Here is a 25,318-nt window from a genome sequence, read left to right on the forward strand (position 1 = left end):
CTCCCACAGGCAACACCTGGTGTACCTTCTGTCAGAGGGTGGGTTGTTCAATCTTTCCCCAAATTTTGAAAGGATGGGGGTCATCAGTGCCTTCAGACCCAGATTGCCTCACAAGGGGGAACAGGCAGCAGGCAGGGGGTCTCCCTGCGCACATCCATCCGCCAGGGGCTCTAGGACCAGTGCCTTCCCCTCTGTATCACAGCTCCATTAGGATTAAAGCTGGGCCCGCCCACTAGCTTTCGCCGCCATCAAAGATCCCCATTCAAACCAAGCTCCCTTCAGTCCCTGGGCACCCCTTCATCTCTTGGGCCCCATAATAACCACTGGCAGCGCCCACCTTGCCTGGATTCCAGTATTCCCTTCCGACCATTTAAACCCAGCGGTGACAGCATTATATAGTACATTTGGTGTTGTACAGTCTATGTCAGGCATTTTTATTTGCAATCAGCAACCTGATAAAAAGCTCACCAGGAGATGATTTCAGGTTCCTATATAAAATACAGGGACAGCCCATTGTTGTAAAACTCGCATTTTGGTTTTTTCTTACGAAGCAGAGCCTTTTCATTGGCCGGTTCGTGATGTGTAGCACCACTAACAATAACCATTGCTGCCAGGGAAGAACTTGTGATAAATTGATGGGATGGCTGCATTCCCCTACTAGAGAAAAATAATTTGTAGGCATTGCGAAGTGTCTGATTTTATCTGCAGCATTTGCAATTTACATTATTGAAAATAATGATTAGAGTCAGATCACTGAAAGGGTAATGCCTGAAGATATCTGCACAGGTATGAATATTCTAATATAAAAAAGGCATCCAGGATGGAAATCACTAGCTTTTAAAAATAAATGTTCCATCTTTTGAAATGGAAAAAAAAGAACATTATCTGAATTTCTATGGTTCAAAAATCCTTGCCATTTAAGTTTTCACTTTGGAGAAGTTAAATTATGCTTGTAGAAAGAAGTGAGATTACTTTCAGTGATGATTTTAAAAAGTAAATTGCCTAAAACATATAAATTTGGATGGCATACAGTGCCCATTTTGAAGAAAACGCAATACATGGTATTTTCGTACTAATTGATACAGCAATAATACACTTTTTATTTTAAACTGCAACACTTCTGTAAAGGTAGTGCAGATGCCATTAATTAGGAAAATCTCATTTGACCTTCAAATAAACCAGACTGCCATTATGCTCGTTCTATTTTAAGGTTTCCAAAAAAACAAACGCTTTTTTGAAACTTAAAACAAATAATAAAACGTTATTCAGCTACCAATACTAGATGACGACATGGACTCTAACGTTATGTGTCAGCCACGCCCCTCATATACAAAAGGGCCTATTAAGAACTTAGACAGGGTAGAGGTCATCTTCTCCACCTTCCAGCCTGACTGCCACCTGTCAAATGAAGAAATGTCTGTTTGTCAGTAGTCTCCATGCCTTCCCGCACTTGGGCCATTTGGCTGCGCTGCGTGAATTCCAAAGCACAGGGATGCGTCATATTCACAACAATATGACTATTCCTCTGCTCTTCCCTGCGCCAGCAAACAATTAGCTGCCTTGCGCCGACATGGGCACCCTTGCACCAAGGTTCAAGGAGGCCTGTGTCACAGGTATTAATGTTTACGTGAAAGAAGGTGTCCCTTCTTGCACATAAACAATCTTAAATAACGTTTTGAAACTTTTATGTGCGCTACATTAGCACAAATAGAAGTTGCAAATCGTATTTTTTTTAAATGACTGTTTATGTGCAGGAAGCTACACTTTCCTGCACATAAGCAATCAGAAGAGCTGATTTACTTGTTCTATGTGCATGGAAAGAGGTAAAAAAACGAGGAGAAATGAGCACGCGGGGAGGCATAGCATTCAGACCAGCCATGACCCATGCAGGTAAGAGCAGTGGGGCCAGATGGGAGGGGATTTCGGCAGGCGATGACGAGGGAAAATTAAAGAAATAATTAATTTTCCTTCATCGTCGTGAGTCGGGATCCACCTCACCCAGCCCCACAGCCCCACTGCTCTTACCTACACAGGCCGCAACTGATTCAGATGCATTTCCAGGTTTACAATTTCTCGTAAATCTGGAAATGTATCAGGCTCCATGGGTATTGCGTGGGAACACCCACAGCAACACCCATAGAGCGCCCCTTTCATGCAAAGTGCTGCGTGTAAAGGGGCCATATGTGCTGCTGGTGCATCACACAAAAGTGGCGCACCAGTGGTGCAAAGGGCTTGATAATAAGCCGCTAAGTTTAGTGTGCATCCACCATATTGCTGTTGGTCGTGCACCAAACTTTTTTATTTTTCAAAAAATCCCAAAGCAAGAGTTTGTTTCTGAAAATAAATAAATAAATATTGGCCTCACCCCATGGGATTTTGCTTCCAAGGTGTGATGGAAACTGTCTTTTTTTTCTTCTCCTGACAAACAAATTAGATCATTCGCTCTTAAGAGGGGTGGGAGCGTGATACCTTTATCCTGACTGCCATTATTCCAATCAAGTATTTGGAGTATATTTCCCGATCTTGTGCATGGCACATTATGCTATTTTTGTTGTAATTCTACCTCTAAGCATTTTTGGATTATTTCGCTTGTGAATCTTCTGTCTCTGAATCTGTTACCCTGCTTTCCTCTTTTTAAACTCCTAATAGCGGGGGTTTGGTGCTTTACTGATTATCAGTAATTCAATCTACATCTTCAATCAATATCTACGCAGTGTGCCAAAGCAGTATTTTCCAGTATGTTTTTTTTTTCTCCTAGCTGGGATGCTCAAAAGGAGACATTTGTCACTCCTCTATAGTTCCGCTGAGACATTCAGTCAGCTAGCTGCTGCATAGTCTGATACGTGATTACGGAAGCAGAAGGGCAAGACAAAACTGAACGGACAGCTGACAGCTGAGCGCTGAGTTGCGAGCTGCATTGTGCTCCAGCCTGTGCTCCTGCCTAACCACCTAACAGCGGGAGCAGGAGCAGGTCGGGTCGGCATCTGAGCTGCATCACTGTGCTGCCACTAGCGCTGCCACCGCTGCAGGTGCATGAGATCGGGAAGACATAGGGGGGGCGTTGCAGCTGTGGAGCAGCAGAGAGATTCAGCAGCTGTACTCCAGTGGCACTCTGTTAGAACCGGCTGTCTCTAGTTGGCAGAGGTATGCACTTCTGGCAAATAGGGACACACCTTTTCTAGTCAGGGCAAGGGGATCACACACTTAGATAACCCCTGCTCACCCCCTTGGTAGCTTGGCAAAGCAGACAGGCTTATCTCAGAGGCTGTGTGTTAAGCATTTATGACCACATATAGTAATAAAGTGAATACACTACAAATGGACACGACACAGTAGTATTATAAAAATAAGGATTTTTATATAAGGCTTAGCACAAGACCAAATAACGACAAAAATATACCACAGTCTTAATAAATACTCTTGGAAGGAAAAATAATAGTTCAAGTGTAGTTTCTTCTTAGCACAAAACTCTTTAGTATCAAAAGCAACTCTTCTTCTTTAAAACACAGTTCTTGGCAACAATGTAACCCACACGGGAGTCACGCGACGTCGAGGCAAAGTTAATCCAAAGGGTTCGGCGTCGACAGCGAGGAGCGTGACGTCGAGCCTGGAGTCACACGGACCCCCACAACACAGTACCTTGGAAAAGCGAAGCACACGATGATCAGCGGCGTCGAGATGTCCGGCGTCGCGTCTCCGGCGTCGATCCGGCCTCGGACTCTGGGCGACCTGCAGCGGCGTCGATCGATGTCGGGCAGGAGCAGCGCTCACGAGGCAAAGCAGGATACGGCGTCGTCGTCGATGTCGATGATGAAGTTGCAAGAGTGAGCAGCGCTCACGGCGTCGAGAGGGCTTGAAGTCGATGCGATCAGCAGCGGTGCAGACACGGGGTCACTTGGAGCTGGAGCCAAACTCGCTACTCACTGGCATTGCTGCTGGCGTCGATCGGGCCCGGCGGCCGGCGTCGAGGAAGCGGGACACTGGAGCCGTTACTCACGATGTCGAGCTGGATTCGGCGGCGTCCGTCGGCGTCGAGATTGCTGGTTTCTTTCAGAGGTGCTGGATTCACAAGTCCCAGCAACAAGCACTTTTAGCAAATGATGAAGTCCTTTAGCCCTGTGACTTCAACAGGAGACTGGCACTCTTCCAGTCCTTGGAGATTTTCTTAGCAAAGTTTGAGAGTACACACACAGTTCCTCTCTCCTGATTCCTTGGCAAAAATAAAGAAGCACATGCAGGCTTCCCCCAGTAAACAGCACACTGGCAGAAGGGGTAGGCAAGTCCTTGGATCAGCAGGCTTCTTGTCCTTGGTTTCAGGGTTCCTTGTCAGAAGTGATCTAAAGTCATGGTTCAGGGGTCCTTCTCTTATACCCCTTTTTGGCTTTGATCCCTTTGTCCATGCAGGGGAATTTCCCAACATCCTGGGTCTGTTGTGGGTGTAGCCAGGCAGAGGCACCTGGCCTATTCACTGTGCAGGGCAGAGTCCTCAGCCGCCCAGTAGGAGGTGGAGCCAGTATTGTCACTGGCAGGAGCAGAGCTATCAGCCTCCCGGCAGGAGGTGGGGCCAGGATCGTCCCTGGCAGGCACAGAGCCATCAGTCGCCTGGCAGGAGGTGGAGCCAGCATTGTATCAGGCAGGGCAGGCTATCAGAAGCTACTCTCCCCCTACTCTCAATGCAAATGTCCCACTCATCCCACACTGACTGAGCAGATCTCTGGAGCCACCCAGCTCCTGTCACACACACACCAAACCAGCAGAAACCAGAAATAGTTAGACAAGAAAATAGCCACTTTCTAAAAGTGCTATTTTCAAACCCAGAGTCCAAAAACCATCCACACAAATGGATGCATGATTAAACCCCGAGTTCAGGGATACCAAACTCGACATTGCACCATGCTCCCCGAGCCAGCTAGGATTACAGCATTAATAACCCAGGCAGCCCATTCTAACTAATGGAGAGCAGGTTACCTTACAATAGTGAAAAACGAATATGGCTGTAATTCACTATTAGGACATGCCAACCTTGTCAGGCTTGTCCTACCTTATGCTTATAATGCACCCTGCCCTCAGACCTACCATAGGGGTGACTAACATGAAGTTAAGGGAAGGTTTGGGGACTGGCAAGTAGGTGTACTTGCGCTGTTAGCATGACAGTACCAGACTGCACGTAGGTCTCACCCCTCATCTGCATCAACCATCTGAGGGGCCTGTGGTCTGTCTGAACCCGGAAGTGAGTCCCAAACAGGTAGGGTCTTAGCTTCTTCAGCGCCCAGACCACAGCAAATGCTTCTCGCTCTATTGCACTCCACTTCTGTTCCCTGGGAAGTAACCTCCTGCTGATGAAGGCTACAGGTAAGTCTCGGCCCTCTTCATTCACCTGAGCTAGAACAGCCCCCACTCCATGCTCTGAAGCGTCCATCTGGACAACAAATTATTTAGAAAAGTCGGGTGCTTGGAGTATAGGTGCTGTGCACATTGCAGCTTTCAGGGTGTCAAAGGCCGTCTGACAGGCGTCAGTCCAGATCACATTTCGTGGCTGCTTCCTGGAAGTCAGCGAAGTCAAGGGGTGCACAAAGTTACCATAATCCTTGACAAACCTCCTGTAGTAGCCCGTGAGACCTAAGAAGGCTCTCACCTGAGTTTGGGTTTTGGGCGGTGCCCAAGCCAGGATGGTATCAATCTTGGGTTGCAGGGGGGCCACCTGGCCGCTCCCTACTTGGTGCCCCAAGTACACCCCTGAACCCTGCCCAATCTGGCACTTACTGGCTTTGATTGTGAGGGATATATGATGTTACAACGCGTACTGTTACAACGCATACCGTTACAACGCGGATTTTACAACACGAATACTACTACAACGCATGTTTTTACAACGAGTACTATTACAACGCAAAAAAGTACTTTAATAGGAAAAATACCATTACAACGCTACATTTAACAACGTGTACCATTACAACGCATATATATATAAAAAAAAATTCGATGTAAAATAAAATCTGGCACGGGATGCAGGGAAAATAGGGGTTTTGGGTGGGTAAGTGTATTAAAAAAACGGCATGATAAACTACCATATTATTACGAATAACAATTAATTATTTATTAAATAATTACTCGAGTATTAATTTTAATTAATATTTTATAAATTATTACTCTTTTTTTTTTTATAATTATATATAAATATATGTTTATTATTTCTTTTGTAAAATAAAACCTGGGGCGGGATGCAGGGAAAATAGGGGTTTTGGGTGGGTAAGTGTATTAAAAAAACGGCATGAAAAACTACCATATTATTACGAATAACAATTAATTATTAATTTAATAATTACTCGAGTATTAATTTTAAATATTATTTAATAAATTATTACTCGTGTATTTTTAATAATTATATATAAATATATATTTATTATTTCTTTTGTAAAATAAAACCTGGCAACGGGATGCAGGGAAAATAGAGGTTTTGGGTGGGTAAGTGTATTAAAAAACCGCTTCTAAAACAACCATAATATTACGATTACCATTTATTTATTTATTAAATTATTACTCGATTATTAAAATTAATACTTGAGTACTTACATTAATATTTCGATAAGTTAAATTGATAACATTTTACTTACTTCCTTTCTTTTAAACTAAAATATACACATTCTTATTATTATACACGATATGTATTTTTTCGGATTAAACAAACATATATATAGGATTCATGGACGCCATTTTACAAAGGTATCACAATAATGAGTCCTACTATTATTTCAATGAATTATTACCACAACACGATAGCCAAAATGGATGCCAAAACGGCAAACATAACGAGATATAAACGTCTTATAATTGATTTTTAAATTATATGTTCTCAGAAAAATAAATGTAAAATTTAAAACGATTCCAGCGCATATTTTTACAATTAATTTTATGATACAAGACCAAACTTATAAATAGTAGCGAGACACCATTTTGAACTTAGTTGATCCTCAACTACCCGAGAGAGCAGACGTGAGATTCCACTATGTGACCTTTTCACCCTGTCATCCCATCGAAAGTTACTAATCTACATAATAATACGAATACCAACGATTTACAAGTAAGTAACGTTTACTGAAAACGTTAACTCAATAAATATTAGTCATATTAAATAAATACCTACTAAAATAATATTAACTATATTTCTTATTTGAAATATAAGTGAAATATTACTGGGAATAAATAAAGATAAACGAACAATAATGACATGTTTAAAAAATACGTCCAATATAAAGTAACACATAAAATTAAAATAAATAATTTTCAGAGTAAAACGTGATTTTAATCGAATACAATAGCATTAATATTTTGTTTTTTTATTATATTTCTCTTAGAATTCAATTCAGAACGGTTAAAAACGAGAGACCTAAATATTTCATTCATTTTGCAAACCGACCCGTTTTCGATAGTTAAAATAAGGTACATCATCACTATTCCAAAAAATAATTTATTATTTATTATATGTAAAAGGTCGCATTACGAGTAAACTTTACAATTTATTTTCCAGACAGAGATATTATATATAAATTATATCTCGAATCATAACTGGCCTCAAAAACATTTTCGACACCGATTTAAAAGGTAATAAAAATAATTTATATGAAACTAAACACTGCAATTCACAGGCAAGAAATAAATCAGTTAACACGGATAAAAAAAAATATTTGTTTTTTTAAATGTTTCAGAAAAACACACCAATCCAAGAAAGAAATAAATCCTACTGCAAGTGGAAGAACACATTTCTGCTATTCAGAAATCCAAACCGAAAAGTAAGTGAAAAACAGATTTCGAAATACATGTATGAATACAGCATAAACACTACATAATGCTAGATAATGTAAAAGTCCTTATACATATACCAACTCTAGCTAATTGCAGCAATGAAAAAAATATAAGATAGTGGTACAGTAGGGAAAGTGCAGGATACTCTAGAGTTGACATTTACTATCCTAGATGCATGTAAATACAGCAATCCACAAAAGACTGGATAATCCACAGGACTACATTGCGTTTCCGTCTGTACATAAATTCTACTGTAAATAAAGTGGAGATAAAGTGCTAAAGTATGCCTCATTTCTATATCTCATACATGTAAAGAAAACATTAAAATCACTCTCCTCAGAAATTATGTGTCACACATTTTTACACATACTTTTCTTTTTTAAGGACTCAATCTCACCAGAAGAAAAACAACATCAAAGAAAACCAACTGCAATTACCAGAACTCATTTCTACAAAGCAAAGAACCAAAAGTAACAGTAAGTGAAAAACAGTTTTCATTATACATATATGAATTAAGCATAAACACTAAAGAATACCACATAGTATAAAGCAACAGATACATATTTCAACTATAGGTAAGCGCAGCACTGAATAAAGTTATAAAAAATATATAAGTGTAAATTACTATTCCAACTCCTGGTAAATGCTACAGTAGGGAAAGTGCAGGATACTCTAGAGGTGTAAATTACTATTCCAACTCCTGGTAAGTGCAACAGTAGGGAAACTGCAGGATACTTTAGAGGCGTAAATTACTATTTCAACTCCTGGTAAGTGCTACAGTAGGGAAAGTGCAGGATAGTCAAGAAGCCTAAATTACTATTCCAACTCCTGGTAAGTGCTACAGTAGGGAAAGGGCAAGATAGACAAAAGGCCTAAATTACTATTCCAACTCCTGGTAAGTGCTACAGTTGGGAAAGTGCAGGATACTCTAGAGGCATAAATTACTATTCCAACTCCTGGTAATTGCTACAGTAGGGAAAGTGCAGGATACTGTAGAGGTGTAAATTACTATTCCAACTCCTGGTAAGTGCAACAGTAGGGAAAGTGGAGGATAGTCAAAAGGTGTAAATTACTATTCCAACTCCTGGTAAGTGCAACAGTAGGGAAAGTGCAGAATAGTCAATAGGCCTAAATTACTATTCCAGCTCCTAGCAAGTGCAACAGTAGGGAAAGTGCAGGATACTCTAGAGGCGTAAATTACTATTCCAAATCCTGGTAACTGCTACAGTAGGGAAAGTGCAGGATAGTCAAGAAGCCTAAATTACTATTCCAACTACTGGTAAGTGCTACAGTAGGGAAAGTGCAAAATAGTCAAGAGGCCTAAATTACTATTCCAACTCCTGGTAAGTACTACAGTAGGGAAAGTGCAGGATAGTCAAGAGGCCTAAATTACTATTCCAACTCCTGGCAAGTGCAACAGTAGGGAAAGTGTAGGATACTCTAGAGGCGTAAATTACTATTCCAACTCCTGGTAAGTGTTACAGTAGGGAAAGTGCAGGATACTCTAGAGGTGTAAATTACTATTCCAACTCCTGGTAAGTGCTACAGTAGGGAAAGTGCAAGATAGTCAAGAGGCCTAAATTACTATTCCAACTCCAGGTAAGTGCTACAGTAGGGAAAGTGCAGGATAGTCAAGAGGCTTAAATTACTATTCCAACTCCTTGCAAGTGCAACAGTAGGGATAGTGCAGGATACTCTAGAGGTGTAAATTACTATTCCAACTCCTAGTAAGTGCAACAGTAGGGAAAGTGCAGGATAGTCAAAAGGCCTAAATTACTATTCCAACTCCTGGTAAGTGCTACAGTAGGGAAAGTGCAGGATAGTGAAAAGGCCTAAATTACTATTCCAACTCCTGGCAAGTGCTACAGTAGGGAAAGTGCAGGATACTCTAGAGGTGTAAATTACTATTCCAACTCCTGGTAAGTGCTACAGTAGGGAAAGTGCAGGATACTCTAGAGGTGTAAATTACTATTCCAACTCCTGGTAAGTGCTACAGTAGGGAAAGTGCAGGATACTCTAGAGTTGACATTTACTATCCCAGATGCATGTAAATGCAGCAATCCACAAAAGACTGGATAATCCACAGGAGTAAATTGCGTTTCCCACTGTACATAAGTGCTACTGTAAATAAAGTGTAAATAAAGTGCTAAAGTATGTCTCATTTCTATATCTCATGCATGTAAAGAAAACATTAAAATCACTCTCCTCAGAAATTATGTGTCACACATTTTTACACATCCTTTTCTTTTTTAAGGACTCAATCTCACCAGAAGTAAAACAACATCAAAGAAAACCAACTGCAATTACCAGAACTCATTTCTGCAAAGCAAAGATCCAAAAGTAACAGTAAGTGAAAAACAATTTTCATTATACATATATGAATCAAGCATAAACACTAAAGAATACCACATAGTATAAAGGAACAGATACATATTTCAACTCTAGGTAAGCGCAGCACTGAATAAAGTTTTGAAAAATGTACAAGTGTAAATTATTATTCCAACTCCTGGTAAGTGCTACAGTAGGAAAAGTGCAGGATACTCTAGAGGCATAAATTACTATTCCAACTCCTGATAAGTGCTACATTAGGGAAAATGCTGGATAGTATAGAGGTCTAAATTACTATTCCAACTCCAGGTAAGTGCTGCAGTAGGGAAAGTGCTGGATAGTATAGAGGCCTAAATTACTATTCCAACTCCTGGCAAGTGCAACAGTAGGGAAAGTGCAGGATACTCTACAGGTGTAAATTACTATTCCAACTCCTGGTAAGTGCTACAGTAGGGAAAGTGCAGGATACTCTAGAGGTGTAAATTACTATTCCAACTCCTAGTAAGTGCTACAGTAGGGAAAGTGCAAGATACTCTAGAGTTGACATTTACTATCCCAGATGCATGTAAATGCAGCAATCCACAAAAGACTGGATAATACACAGGAGTAAATTGCGTTTCCCACTGTACATAAGTGCTACTGTAAATAAAGTGTAAATAAAGTGCTAAAGTATGTCTCATTTCTATATCTCATGCATGCAAAGAAAACATTAAAATCACTCTCCTCAGAAATTATGTGTCACACATTTTTACACATACTTTTCTTTTTTAAGGACTCAATCTCACCAGAAGTAAAACAACATCAAAGAAAACCAATTACAATTACCAGAACTCATTTCTGCAAAGCAAAGATCCATAAGTAACAGTAAGTGAAAAACAGTTTTCAATATACATATATGAATCAAGCATAAACACTAAAGAATACCACATAGTTTAAAGGAATAGATACATATTTCAACTGTAGGTAAGCGCAGCACTGAATAAAGTTTTGAAAAATGTACAAGTGTAAATTACTATTCTAACTCCTGGTAAGTGCTACAGTAGGAAAAGTGCAGGATACTCTAGAGGCATAAATTACTATTCCAACTCCTGGTAAGTGCTACATTAGGGAAAGTGCTGGATAGTATAGAGGCGTAAATTACTATTCCAACTCCGGGTAAGTGCTACAGTAAGGAAAGTGCAGGATAGTCAAGGGGCCTAAATTACTATTCCAACTCCTGGCAAGTGCAACAGTAGGGAAAGTGCAGGAAACTCTAGAGGCGTAAATTACTATTCCAACTCCTGGTAAGGGCTACAGTAGGGAAAGTGTAGGATACTCTAGAGGTGTAAATTACTATTCCAACTCCTGGTAAGTGCTACAGTAGGGAAAGTGCAGGATACTCTAGAGTTGACATTTACTATCCCAGATGCATGTAAATGCAGCAATCCACAAAAGACTGGATAATACACAGGAGTAAATTGCGTTTCCCACTGTACATAAGTGCTACTGTAAATAAAGTGTAAATAAAGTGCTAAAGTATGACTCATTTCTATATCTCATGCATGTAAAGAAAACATTAAAATCACTCTCCTCAGAAATTATGTGTCACACATTTTTACACATACTTTTCTTTTTGAAGGACTCAATCTCACCAGAAGTAAAACAACATCAAAGAAAACCAACTGCAATTACCAGAACTCATTTCTACAAAGCAAAGATCCAAAAGTAACAGTAAGTGAAAAACAATTTTCATTATACATATATGAATCAAGCATAAACACTAAAGAATACCACATAGTATAAAGGAACAGATACATATTTCAACTCTAGGTAAGCGCAGCACTGTATAAAGTTTTGAAAAATGTACAAGTGTAAATTATTATTCCAACTCCTGGTAAGTGCTACAGTAGGAAAAGTGCAGGATACTCTAGAGGCATAAATTACTATTCCAACTCCTGATAAGTGCTACATTAGGGAAAATGCTGGATAGTATAGAGGTCTAAATTACTATTCCAACTCCGGGTAAGTGCTGCAGTAGGGAAAGTGCTGGATAGTATAGAGGCCTAAATTACTATTCCAACTCCTGGCAAGTGCAACAGTAGGGAAAGTGCAGGATACTCAACAGGCGTAAATTACTATTCCAACTCCTGGTAAGTGCTACAGTAGGGAAAGTGCAGGATACTCTAGAGGTGTAAATTACTATTCCAACTCCTAGTAAGTGCTACAGTAGGGAAAGTGCAAGATACTCTAGAGTTGACATTTACTATCCCAGATGCATGTAAATGCAGCAATCCACAAAAGACTGGATAATACACAGGAGTAAATTGCGTTTCCCACTGTACATAAGTGCTACTGTAAATAAAGTGTAAATAAAGTCCTAAAGTATGTCTCATTTCTATATCTCATGCATGCAAAGAAAACATTAAAATCACTCTCCTCAGAAATTATGTGTCACACATTTTTACACATACTTTTCTTTTTTAAGGACTCAATCTCACCAGAAGTAAAACAACATCAAAGAAAACCAATTACAATTACCAGAACTCATTTCTGCAAAGCAAAGATCCATAAGTAACAGTAAGTGAAAAACAGTTTTCAATATACATATATGAATCAAGTATAAACACTAAAGAATACCACATAGTTTAAAGGAATAGATACATATTTCAACTGTAGGTAAGCGCAGCACTGAATAAAGTTTTGAAAAATGTACAAGTGTAAATTACTATTCTAACTCCTGGTAAGTGCTACAGTAGGAAAAGTGCAGGATACTCTAGAGGCATAAATTACTATTCCAACTCCTGGTAAGTGCTACATTAAGGAAAGTGCTGGATAGTATAGAGGCGTAAATTACTATTCCAACTACGGGTAAGTGCTACAGTAAGGAAAGTGCAGGATAGTCAAGAGGCCTAAATTACTATTCCAACTCCTGGCAAGTGCAACAGTAGGGAAAGTGCAGGAAACTCTAGAGGCGTAAATTACTATTCCAACTCCTGGTAAGTGCTACAGTAGGGAAAGTGTAGGATACTCTAGAGGTATAAATTACTATTCCAACTCCTGGTAAGTGCTACAGTAGGGAAAGTGCAGGATACTCTAGAGTTGACATTTACTATCCCAGATGCATGTAAATGCAGCAATCCACAAAAGACTGGATAATACACAGGAGTAAATTGCGTTTCCCACTGTACATAAGTGCTACTGTAAATAAAGTGTAAATAAAGTGCTAAAGTATGACTCATTTCTATATCTCATGCATGTAAAGAAAACATTAAAATCACTCTCCTCAGAAATTATGTCTCACACATTTTTACACATACTTTTCTTTTTTAAGGACTCAATCTCACCAGAAGTAAAACAACATCAAAGAAAACCAACTGCAATTACCAGAACTCATTTCTACAAAGCAAAGATCCAAAAGTAACAGTAAGTTAAAAACAATTTTCATTATACATATATGAATCAAGCATAAACACTAAAGAATACCACATAGTATAAATGAACAGATACATATTTCTACTCTAGGAAAGTGCAGCATTGAATAAAGTTTTGAAAAATGTACAAGTAAAAATTACTATTCAAACTCCTGGTAAGTGTTACAGTAGTAAAAGTGCAAGATACTCTAGAGGTGTAAATTACTATTCCATCTCCTGGTAAGTGCAACAGTAGGGACAGTGCAGGATATTCAAAAGGCCTAAATTACTATTCCAACTCCTAGTAAATGCTACATTAGGGAAAGTGCAGGATAGACAAGAAGGCTAAATTACTATTCCAACTCCTGGTAAGTGCTACAGTAGGGAAAGTGCAGGATAGTCAAGAGGCCTAAATTACTATTCCAACTCCTGGTAAGTGCTACAGTAGGGAAAGTGCAGGATAGTCAAGAGTTGCAAATTACTATTCCAACTCCTAGTAAGTGCTACAGTAGGGAAAGTGCAGGATAGTCAAGAAGGCTAAATTACTATTCCAACTCCTGGTAAGTGCTACAGTAGGGAAAGTGCAGGATACTCTAAAGGTGTAAATTACTATTCCAACTCCTAGTAAGTGCAACAGTAGGGAAAGTGCAGGATAATCAAGAGGCCTAAATTACTATTTCAACTCCTGATAAGTGCTACAGAAGGTAAAGTGCAGGATAGTCAAAAGGCCTAAATTACTATTCCAACTTCTGGCAAGTGCAACTGTAGGGAAAGTGCAGGATAGACAAAAGGTGTAAATTACTATTCCAACTCCTGGTAACTGCTACAGTAGGGAAAGTGCAAGATAGTCAAGAGGCCTAAATTACTATTCCAACTCCTGATAAGTGCTACAGTAGGGAAAGTGCAGGATAGTCAAGAGGCCTAAATTACTATTCCAACTCCTAGTAAGTGCAACAGTAGGTAAAGTGCTTGAAAGTTATGAAACATGTAAAATGTACTAGATAATATAGAAATAACCAATAATCAAAGTAAAGCAAAAAGAAAACTGCATACAAATGTGTATTTAAAAATGTTATATTCTAAATATTAAAACATTTATTCTTTCTTTTCAGAAAATGTCTTCACAACAAACTGCAAAATATATCCCATCCAGAAAAGGAAAACAATTACTAACTCATGCAGGTTACATTTATTGTAAGGATAGGTTAAGTAATCCACGGATTCATTGGAGATGCGTGCAATACCATACAACTCGTTGCAGCGGCAGAGCGGTTACGGTCAATGATATTATTGTAAGAACAACTGACCATAACCACTCTGCCTCTGCAATGGAAGTTGATGTTAGAGAAACTGTAAATGAAATGAAAGCTATTGCAAGCACCTCCAATGAATCCACAGGATCTATTTTGAGACAGGTTGCACAACATGTCCCTACTCATATTGCTAGTAATATTCCAAACATTCATAATTTGCGAAGAATTATACAAAGACAAAAGCAGGCAAGTAATACTCAAATAAACACACCACATACCTTTTCTGATATCAATATTTCTCCTGAACTTACTATTTCTTTTTCTAATGAACCTTTCCTCCTGCATGATAACGAAAACCCTCTTAAGCGCATCATAATTTTTAGTACTCCACGCAACCTAATTAAGCTTGAATCAAGTGAAATTTGGATGATGGATGGGACGTTTAAAAGCACGCCCCATCCATTCACCCAAATTTATACTATTCATGCAAAAATTAATAATAGTGTAATACCCCTAGTATATAGTTTGCTGCCTGATAAGACTTCAGCAACTTACACAGAATTTTTAACTGTGATTAAGTCCAAAAGAAACCAAAGTCCTAGGAAAATAATTATCGATTTTGAATTGAGTATGATCAATGAGATCACCAAACTGTACACGGATACCCAAATTCAAGGATGTTTTTTCCACTTTTCCCAGGCATTCTGGCGTAAATTACAGAAAACACCCTTAGTTACTGAATACTCAACGGACAGCAAACTACAAGTCGAATTAAAAAAATTAACTGCTCTTTGTTTTGTCCCTCCCGAAAGTGTAGACGAGTACTACACTGCCATTACAGAATCAGATTATTATTTAACAAACGAAGATAAATTGGCACCCATTTTAAATTATATGGAAGACACATGGATTGGACACCTAGGCAGATCAGGTCGCAGGAGGAAGCCACGTTTCCATGTGGAGTGGTGGAACTGTTATTCGAGTTGCCTAGAGGGAGAGGCAAAAACAAATAATGCCATTGAGGGATGGCATAACTCCTTCAATCATGTAATTGGTAAACCCCACCCTAATTTCTATTCATTTCTGGAAACTTTGAAGAAGGAGCAAAGTTTCCAAGAAATGAGACTTTCACAAACTCTCACAGGTAGTCTAAACTCACGGATTACTCAAAGAACTAAGGAAATGTCTGAACGACTATTGGCACTATTACAACAATTTTCGTTGTGTGTGGCTTTAGATTACCTTGAGAATCTTGCTAACATCCTTTCTTTCTAAACTATTATTTACATTACTTTCCTGCTTTTACCAAAATTAAAAAAATTTCTAACTTGAATTCGTCAAAAACATTTTTCCTAAAACATTTTTTAATATTTAATGTTGGGTCATTTTTTTTCCATGTATTTTCTTTTTTAACATTTTTTCTTAAATAAATACCTTACATAAGAATTTTTTTAATTTTGAATAACATAAGATTTTCGAAAAAATAGCAGAACAAATATTTCAAAAAATCATGTTTGGACTGCATTATTAAATTATAGGAAATTACAGTGCAAATAAAAAAAATGCATTTTCAATATTTTCCTAAACTCTTCTATCAAAACCACAGCATAAAAAGAATGAATAAAATATATATGTAATCAAAATATTGATAGTTCCATGTTTCAACATTAAGTGCTAATTCCTACAACATTTGACCAAACATTGAAAAATTCAAATATGAATTTACTTTGTTCTCTTCAGAAAGTGAAAAACAATCTACCCTTGTCATTTTTTTAATTCAATGTAACCTAATTTTCTAAAATCAAATTTCTCCACTCCTCCTAAAACAAAAAATACAGACTTCAACTTAATTAAAGAAAAACAATAAACATCAATTCTGCCTTTAAATCTAATTAAGCAGAATAAACAAAGTCTCCAAAACTTTTGCTTTAATTTTTTCAAACGAAACACAAAGCAAAAAGTTTTCCCAAATTTATAAATTACAACTAAAATGTAACCAATATAACCAATCACACCATCACTTATTCGCAAATAATCCCAAGATTAGAATCTTCAGCAAATACAAAGTTGTTTTCTAAAAGCACGAATAAAACATTGGAAATATCTCTATTAACATTCGTATAATATTTTAGCAACAATTCTTAGCAACTAACTTTCTCAAACTCAATATTTCCAAACTGTAATATCACTCGAAAATGCATTTTAATACTTTGCATACATGAATACATTTTTTGATATATGTTATACTTTTCAACACACTTTTTCATCAGTTAATGCTACAAATTCAACTAAATCATACTTTAATGTAATTACCGATCTTCCCCACGCCCACCGACCCAACATCGGCATATTCTAATAATACGAGTAGCGACATGTTGTTTATATCACATTTTTTAAATTTCGAGCAACCTCTACTTAACATATCCTTACAATAAATGTTAATCTTTTAATATTTTACATTATTATTTAGTATTAAATTGTTTTCCTACCTGATCGTAGTTCAGCGTCCTGCTGCTTCCTGCTGCTTCCTGCTCCGGTACCCCACAAAATGGCCGATGACTCTTGCGTATACGTAATGACGTCAGGATATGCTGCAACAATAAACAAAGGACTACTGTACATTTTAATATAATACTATTTTTGAATAAAAAATATTTGTATATATGATTACATGTATATATATAATTTCCAAAAATATACATAAAATTTCTAAAAAAGAGATGTTTATTTTAATATTTTTTTTATTTAATAAAAACATTTTTTTAGTTATAAAAAAATATCTCTTCGTTTTTATTTATTTCATACAATGTAAGTTTTCTTTTATAATTTCATGTAAAATATATACTTCCTTACTTTACCTGTTTTCTTCTTTCTTTTCCGCTTTTTTCCTCCTCTTTCCTTTCATTTCCTTTGCTTTAATTCCGGACCGCTGTACATATCTGGATGTATCATGAAAATAAATGAAGGACAAATGTGTCCATAGAAAACAATGGTAAAGCGTGGGAACGGAAACATTACTATAAGTATGTCACAAACAAAATCATTTAATTATTATTTTTTGTAAAAAATATAATACTTAATAAAGTCTAAATTTCGTAAACATTTTATTTTAATTAAATTATATTAAATAAAAAACGTACACTTTTTGCAATATATTTTTTATGTAATAAAATAGATTATAATATTCATATATTCATATATAATCATATATAATATTCAAAATAATTAAAAATTAATAATGTTAAAATATTTTGCAAAATACTTAACTAATACTTAACAAACTTAACTAATACTTAACTAAATTTAATAAACATACATGAAATTTTTAAATAAAACATACATTAAAGCAAATAAATAAATTCATACTATTTATGTAAAATTTTTAAATACCCAAATTTACTCTCAAAGTTATCTTTTATAGACTTTTTTCAATTAAACTCCACTAAATAAAAGTAATAAATTTTTATCAATAAATTATTCAATTATTAAACACTAGTTAAAATAAATAATTACTTTTAATTAATACTCTAATACCCTAATTTAAAGACAATATAATTTGAAATGCTTTAAAATTAATATTTATTATATCTTATTATAATTAATTATCTATTACTCAAATATTAACAATAATACTTCATATTTATTTATAATAATAATTATTACTTTTTGGACATAAATACATATTTTAGTCACTTAATTTATTTAAATAATAAATAATGTAAAACTTTAATACCCAAATTAATACTCATATTCCTAAAATAAACAATATAATAAACAATATAATAAAAGACAATATAATTTGAAATGCTTTAAAATTAATATATATTATATCTTATAATAATTAAATATTTATTACCCAAATTTTAACAATAATACTTCTTATTTATTTATTTATTTATAATCATAACTATTACTTTATATACATACATACATATATATAAACAAACAAACAATTTAATGGATCAATAATTTTCCTTTGTTTAATTATTTATTTAATAAATACTTTACTATTCACATTAAATTAACATTAGACATTTTAAAGTATACATTACTATATTTATACTACACAATTCTAAAACAAATATTAATTTTCAATTAACATATAAATTAATAATACTAAAACAAATATAATTTTTTAAAAATCTATACAAATATTACTAAAATCTAAACTATTTTTAAATAAAAAAATAAAATTTAAATACATATATATATACATATGCGTTGTAAAAGTACCTGCGTTGTAACTGTACCTGCGTTGTAAAAGTATAAGTTGTAAATGTATGCGTTGTAACAGTACCTGCGTTGTAAAAGATGCGTTGTAACAGTACTGCGTTGTAAAAAATGCGTTGTAACAGGTGTATACCGATTGTGAGGCCTGCTCTGCGCAGGGCCAACATCACTTCCTGGAGGTGGCGCAAGTGTTCCTCCCAGCTGGCGCTGAACACTGTGATGTCGTCCAGGTAGGCGGCACTGAAATCCTCCAGTCCAGCCAAGACCTGGTTGACCAACCTCTGGAAGGTGGCAGGGGCATTCTTCATCCCAAAGGGCATCACCTGTAACTGGTAGAGCCCATCTGGTGTGGAGAATGCTGACCTCTCTTTTGCCCCAATAGTTAAGGCGATCTGCCAGTACCCAGACGTCAGATCAAACGTACTAAGGTACCGGGCAGCCCCCAACCGATCTATGAGCTCATCAGCTCTGGGGATGGGGTGCGCGTCAGTCTTGGTGACTGAATTGAGTCCTTGGTAATCCACACAGAACAGAAGTTCTGGTGAAGCACCAGGCGCTGCAGCCTTCGGGACCAAGACCACTGGGCTGGCCCAATGACTGCTAGAGGACTCAACCACCCCTAAGGCAAACATCTTGGAGACCTCCTCCTTAATGTATGCTCTGACCTTGTCAGTCACCCTGTAAGCCTTGTGCTTGACAGGAGTGCTGTCTCCGGTGTCCACATCATGGACACACCAATGAGTGACACCAGGAACCAAGGAAAACAGATCAGGGAATTGTCCCAACAGTTGGCGACAATCCTGCTGCTGCTCAAGGGTCAGTGTGTCAGAGAGGACCACACCATCCACTGACCCATCTTGCTCTTTTGCATACAGGAGGTCAGGAAGAGGCTCACTCTCCTCCTCCATTCCAGCATCTGTAGCTAGGAGCATGCCCACTTCGGACCTTTCTAAGTGGGGCTTCAGACGGTTGACATGCAGGACCCTTAAGGGGTTCCTGGGAGATTTCAAGTCCACCAAGTAGGTGACATCGCTCTTCTTCTCCACAACCTTAAACGGTCCAGTCCACCTGTCCTTGAGCGCACAAGGTTCCTCATGGGACATGACCCAAACTTCCTGACCAGGCTAAAGCTTAACCAGAGTGGCATTCTGGTCGTACCACCGCTTCATCTCTTCCTGGCTGGCCTCCAGATTTGCCTGAGCAAGATCTCTGAAGCGCCTAGTCTGGTTCCTAAAGGCCAGCATGTAACTGTATACATCCTGGGGAGGTTTCCTGGGAGATTGCTCCCAGCCTTCTTTGACCAGACTCAAAGGTCCTCTTACCGGGTGACCATACAAAAGCTCAAAGGGGCTGAACCCTAGAGACTTCTGTGGCACCTCAGGGTAAGCAAACAGCAGGCATGGCAAGAGGACGTCCCATTTCCGCCTCATTGGTTCTTCAAGACCCATGATCATGCCTTTAAGGGTCCGGTTGAAGCTCTCAACCAGCCCATTACCTTGAGGGTGGTATGGAGTGGTGAACTTGTAGGTTACCCCACACTCCTTCCACAGAGACTTCATGTAATTGGAAATGAAGTTGGTGCCCCGGTCTGACACCACCTCTCTGGGGAACCCCATTCGGGAGAAAACACCCATCAGTGCCCGTCCCACCACGGGGGCCGTCACTGTTCTGAGAGGGATGGCTTCTGGGTACCGTGTGGCATGGTCCACCAAGACCAGGATGAACCTGTTGCCCAGGGCTGTCTTGGGGTCCAGGGGCCCAACAATGTCAATCCCCACCCGGTCAAAGGGGCTACTGACCACTGGAAAAGGTTGGAGGGGAGCCTTCTGCTTCCTTCTGCTTTTCCCACTTGCCTGGCAAGTGTGACAAGTTTTACAGTGGATGTCTACATCCCTCTCGCATCTGAGGCCAATAAAAATGGGTGACAAGCCTGTCATAGGTCTTGTCCTGCCCCAGATGTCCAGCTAAAGGAACATCATGAGCCAAACCCAGTAGGAAGGCTCTGAAGAGGGGTACCACCAGCACACGGGCTAACCCAGGCTCAGCAGCCTTAGGCTCGCTATACAGAAGGTCGTTCTCCCAGTAAACAAAATGTGACCCTGACTGATCACCTGAGGTTTGGGCTGAGGCCTGCTGCCTCATACCCACAAGAGAAGGGCACACTTTCTGTTCTGCAACTAATTCTTCCCTGGAGGGACCACCATCGTGCTGCCAATGGGTCAGCTCGGGCAGGTCTCCCAGTTCAGCTACTTGTTCCCCTGTGGGCTCCAGGGCATCCCCCTCAGGGTCTACCTCCTCCTGGACCACGGGAACTATGGGGGACGGTTTCCCGTGCCCCCTGCCTCTTCTCTTCACAGCTGGGCCCTGGGCCATACTTTCAGGCTCCGGGACCCCCTCAACACCCTTACTTGCTGTCATGGAACGAGTGGTTGTACACACCCACTCTGGCACACCCAACATTTTCAAATGTGTCTCCCTCTCCACCTTAGCCCAAGGGGAGTCTTCTAAATCATTGCCCAGGAGACAATCAACAGGCATGGCGGGCCTCACAGCAACCTGAAGAGTACCTGAAACTCCCCCCCATTCAAAGGGAACCTGAGCTACCTCACACTCTCTCTGGGAGTTGTCAGCAGCTATCACAGGGTAGAATGCGTGGGGAACCACCTGCTCTCTGGACACCAAGTGACACTTGATAGCTGTCACACTCGCTCCGGTGTCTCTGAGAGCTTCCACTCTATGGCCATTAATGGTCACCCACTGCCTATATTTATTAGTGTTACTAGGCGGAGGGGTGGAGGGACATTTCCATGTCTCCTAGCGAGACCAGGGACATCTCTGCGGGACCCCTCCCACCAGGGGCAACCATCTCCTCCCCTCCCAGGGCTACACTCGCCAACTGACGGGGGGGTGCACGTGGTGGGGCATTAGAATTCTTCATGGGACACTGGGGATCATAATACCGGAGTCCCACCTGCCCAAAAACGTAGCAGGTCATTGGGCCCCTATGAACAGGTTTACCTGTCGGGCCCCTGGCTTCTTCACAGGGAGAGGCTGGGAACCTTTCCCTTGGTTCCCTTGGGGATTACTTTGAGGCCCTTTTGGGAACTCCTTCTGTTTCCCTTTGTCCCCCCCACTCTTCTGCTGGGGACCCTGCCCACCTTTGGCTGAGTCTCCCACTGGACCCTTGTGGACCCTGGTACTGACCAGCGGTCCGCCTCCTCAGCAAGTTTTCTAGGGTTAGATATCTTGCTATCAATAAGGTGCTGGCGCAGCTCTGGAAAACAGTTATTAGACAAGTGCTCCCAAGCAAACAAATCATAAAGAGCTTCATAACATTCCACTTTGCTGCCCTTTACCCAACCATCCATGGCTCTGCAAAAAAAGACACATATTCAACCCACGTAGTACCAGGCAACTTCTTACATTCTCTAAAGGTTTGTCTGTACTTTTCTGGGGTTAGGCCATACCTGATCATTAAAGCATCTTTCATATGAGTATAAGACATCCTATCCTCTACAGGCATGCTTAACAGGGTATCTCTCCCCTCAATCACAAAGCGACCCCACAACCCGCTCCCCAATTCTTCTCAGGGACCTGGTGGGCCAACAATGCTAACTCATATGCTTTAAACCATTTACCAATATCCTCATTGTTCTGAAAATCTTTGATCACATCTTTGGGAAAATAAAACTTACTTTCTGCAGGCACAGATGGGATGCTGCCACCAGAGGGATTCAATTCTAAATTTTTAGCTTGGATCTCCAACTCCCTCAACCTGGTTTCACGCTCCAAAGCTAACTTCTCTCTCTCAAATTCTAACCTTTTGATCTCCAAATCAGCTTCTCTTCTGCCTTTTGCATTTTCGAACTCCAACTGCCCATTTATCTTAAGCCTTGCCATTTCAATGTTGTATTCTCGCTCTTTCGCCCTTTCTTCTCTTTCTTCAGGGGAAAGACCTTTGGAGGAAACACTACTACCGGGAGAGGACACAGGCCCATTCACTGGCGCCTCCTCATCCCCTTCCACTGGCGGTACCACCACCGGATCAGTGGGATCTCTGACCTCTAACCAGGCTTGCAATGCTTTGAGATATCTTGGCTTATTTTTGAGGCCTGTGGTAGGAACTTTCAGCTGCTTGCAAAAGTATTTCAGTTGATTTAACGTGTAATCCTCGATTTTTGCTCTATCAAATTCCTCCACAACAACAGGGGTAGGGCTTCCGGCATTACTCATGGTCAAAACTGGCAGTGTTAAAAAAATCAAGCTTCAGAAAAGCGGAGAACAAAAATAGAATCCTTCCAAATTAGATTGTGGCTGCGCTATGGTCTGCTTTCGCTATGTAGTGCACACTAATCACTGCACATGGGTCATAAATGCAAAGTTCAAATCCTCACCGCTGGTACCAATGTTAGAACCGGCTGTCTCTAGTTGGCAGAGGTATGCACTTCTGGCAAATAGGGACACACCTTTTCTAGACAGGGCAAGGGGATCATACACTTAGATAACCCCTGCTCACCCCCTTGGTAGCTTGGCAAAGCAGACAGGCTTATCTCAAAGGCTGTGTGTTAAGCATTTATGACCACATACAGTAATAAAGTGAATACACTACAAATGGACACGACACAGTAGTATTATAAAAATAAGGATTTTTATATAAGGATTAGCACAAGACCAAATAACGACAAAAATATACCACAGTCTTAATAAATACTCTTGGAAGGAAAAATAATAGTTCAAGTGTAGTTTCTTCTTAGCACAAAAGTCTTTAGAATCAAAAGCAACTCTTCTTCTTTAAAACACAGTTCTTGGCAATAATGTAACCCACATGGGAGTCACACGATGTCGAGGCAAAGTTAATCCAAAGGGTTCGGCGTCGACCGTGAGGAGCGCAACGTCGAGCCTGGAGTTACACGGACCCCCACAACACAGTACCTTGGAAAAGCGTGGCACACGATGATCAGCGGCGTCGAGATGTCCGGCGTCGCCTCTCCGGCGTCGATCCGGCCTCGGAGTCTGGGCGACCTGCAGCGGCGTCGATCGATGTCGGGCAGGAGCAGCGCTCACGAGGCGAAGCAGCATACGGCGTCGTCGTCGATGTTGATGATGAAGTTGCAAGAGTGAGCAGCGCTCACGGCGTTGAGAGGGCTTGAAGTCGATGCGATCAGCAGCGGTGCAGACACGGGGTCACTTGGAGCTGGAGCCGAACTCGCTACTCACTGGCGTTGCTGCTGGCGTCGATCGGGCCCGGCGGCCGGCGTCGAGGATGCGGGACACTGGAGCCGTTACTCACGATGTCGAGCTGGATTCGGCGTCCGTCGGCATCGAGATTGCTGGTTTCTTTCAGAGGTGCTGGATTCACAAGTCCCAGCAACAAGCACTTTTAGCAAATGATGAAGTCCTTTAGCCCTGTGACTTCAACAGGAGACTGGCACTCTTCCAGTCCTTGGAGATTTTCCTAGCAAAGTTTGAGAGTACGCACACAGTTCCTCTCTCCTGGTTCCTTGGCAAAAATAAAGAAGCACATGCAGGCTTCCCCCCCAGTAAACAGCACACTGGCAGAAGGGGTAGGCAAGTCCTTGGATCAGCAGGCTTCTTCTCCTTGGTTTCAGGGTTCCTTGTCAGAAGTTATCTAAAGTCTTGGTTCAGGGGTCCTTCTCTTATACTCCTTTTTGGCTTTGATCCCTTTGTCCATGCAGGGGAATTTCCCAACATCCTGGGTCTGTTGTGGGTGTAGCCAGGCAGAGGCACCTGGCCTATTCACTGTGCAGGGCAGAGTCCTCAGCCGCCCAGTAGGAGGTGGAGCCAGTTTTGTCACTGGCAGGAGCAGAGCTATCAGCCTCCCGGCAGGAGGTGGGGCCAGGATCGTCCCTGGCAGGCACAGAGCCATCAGTCGCCTGGCAGGAGGTGGAGCCAGCATTGTATCAGGCAGGGCAGGCTATCAGAAGCTACTCTCCCCCTACTCTCAATGCAAATGTCCCACTCATCCCACACTGACTGAGCAGATCTCTGGAGCCACCCAGCTCCTGTCACAAACACACCAAACCAGCAGAAACCAGAAATAGTTAGACAAGAAAATAGCCACTTTCTAAAAGTGCTATTTTCAAACCCAGAGTCCAAAAACCATCCACACAAATGGATGTGTGATTAAACCCCGAGTTCAGGGATACCAAACTCAACATTGCACCATGCTCCCCGAGCCAGCTAGGATTATAGCATTAATAACCCAGGCAGCCCATTCTAACTAATGGAGAGCAGGTTACCTTACAATAGTGAAAAACGAATATGGCTGTAATTCACAATTAGGACATGCCAACC

The sequence above is a fragment of the Lissotriton vulgaris genome, chromosome 4_1, assembly GCF_964263255.1.
Source record: "Lissotriton vulgaris chromosome 4_1, aLisVul1.2, whole genome shotgun sequence".
Lineage (NCBI taxonomy): Eukaryota > Metazoa > Chordata > Amphibia > Caudata > Salamandridae > Lissotriton > Lissotriton vulgaris.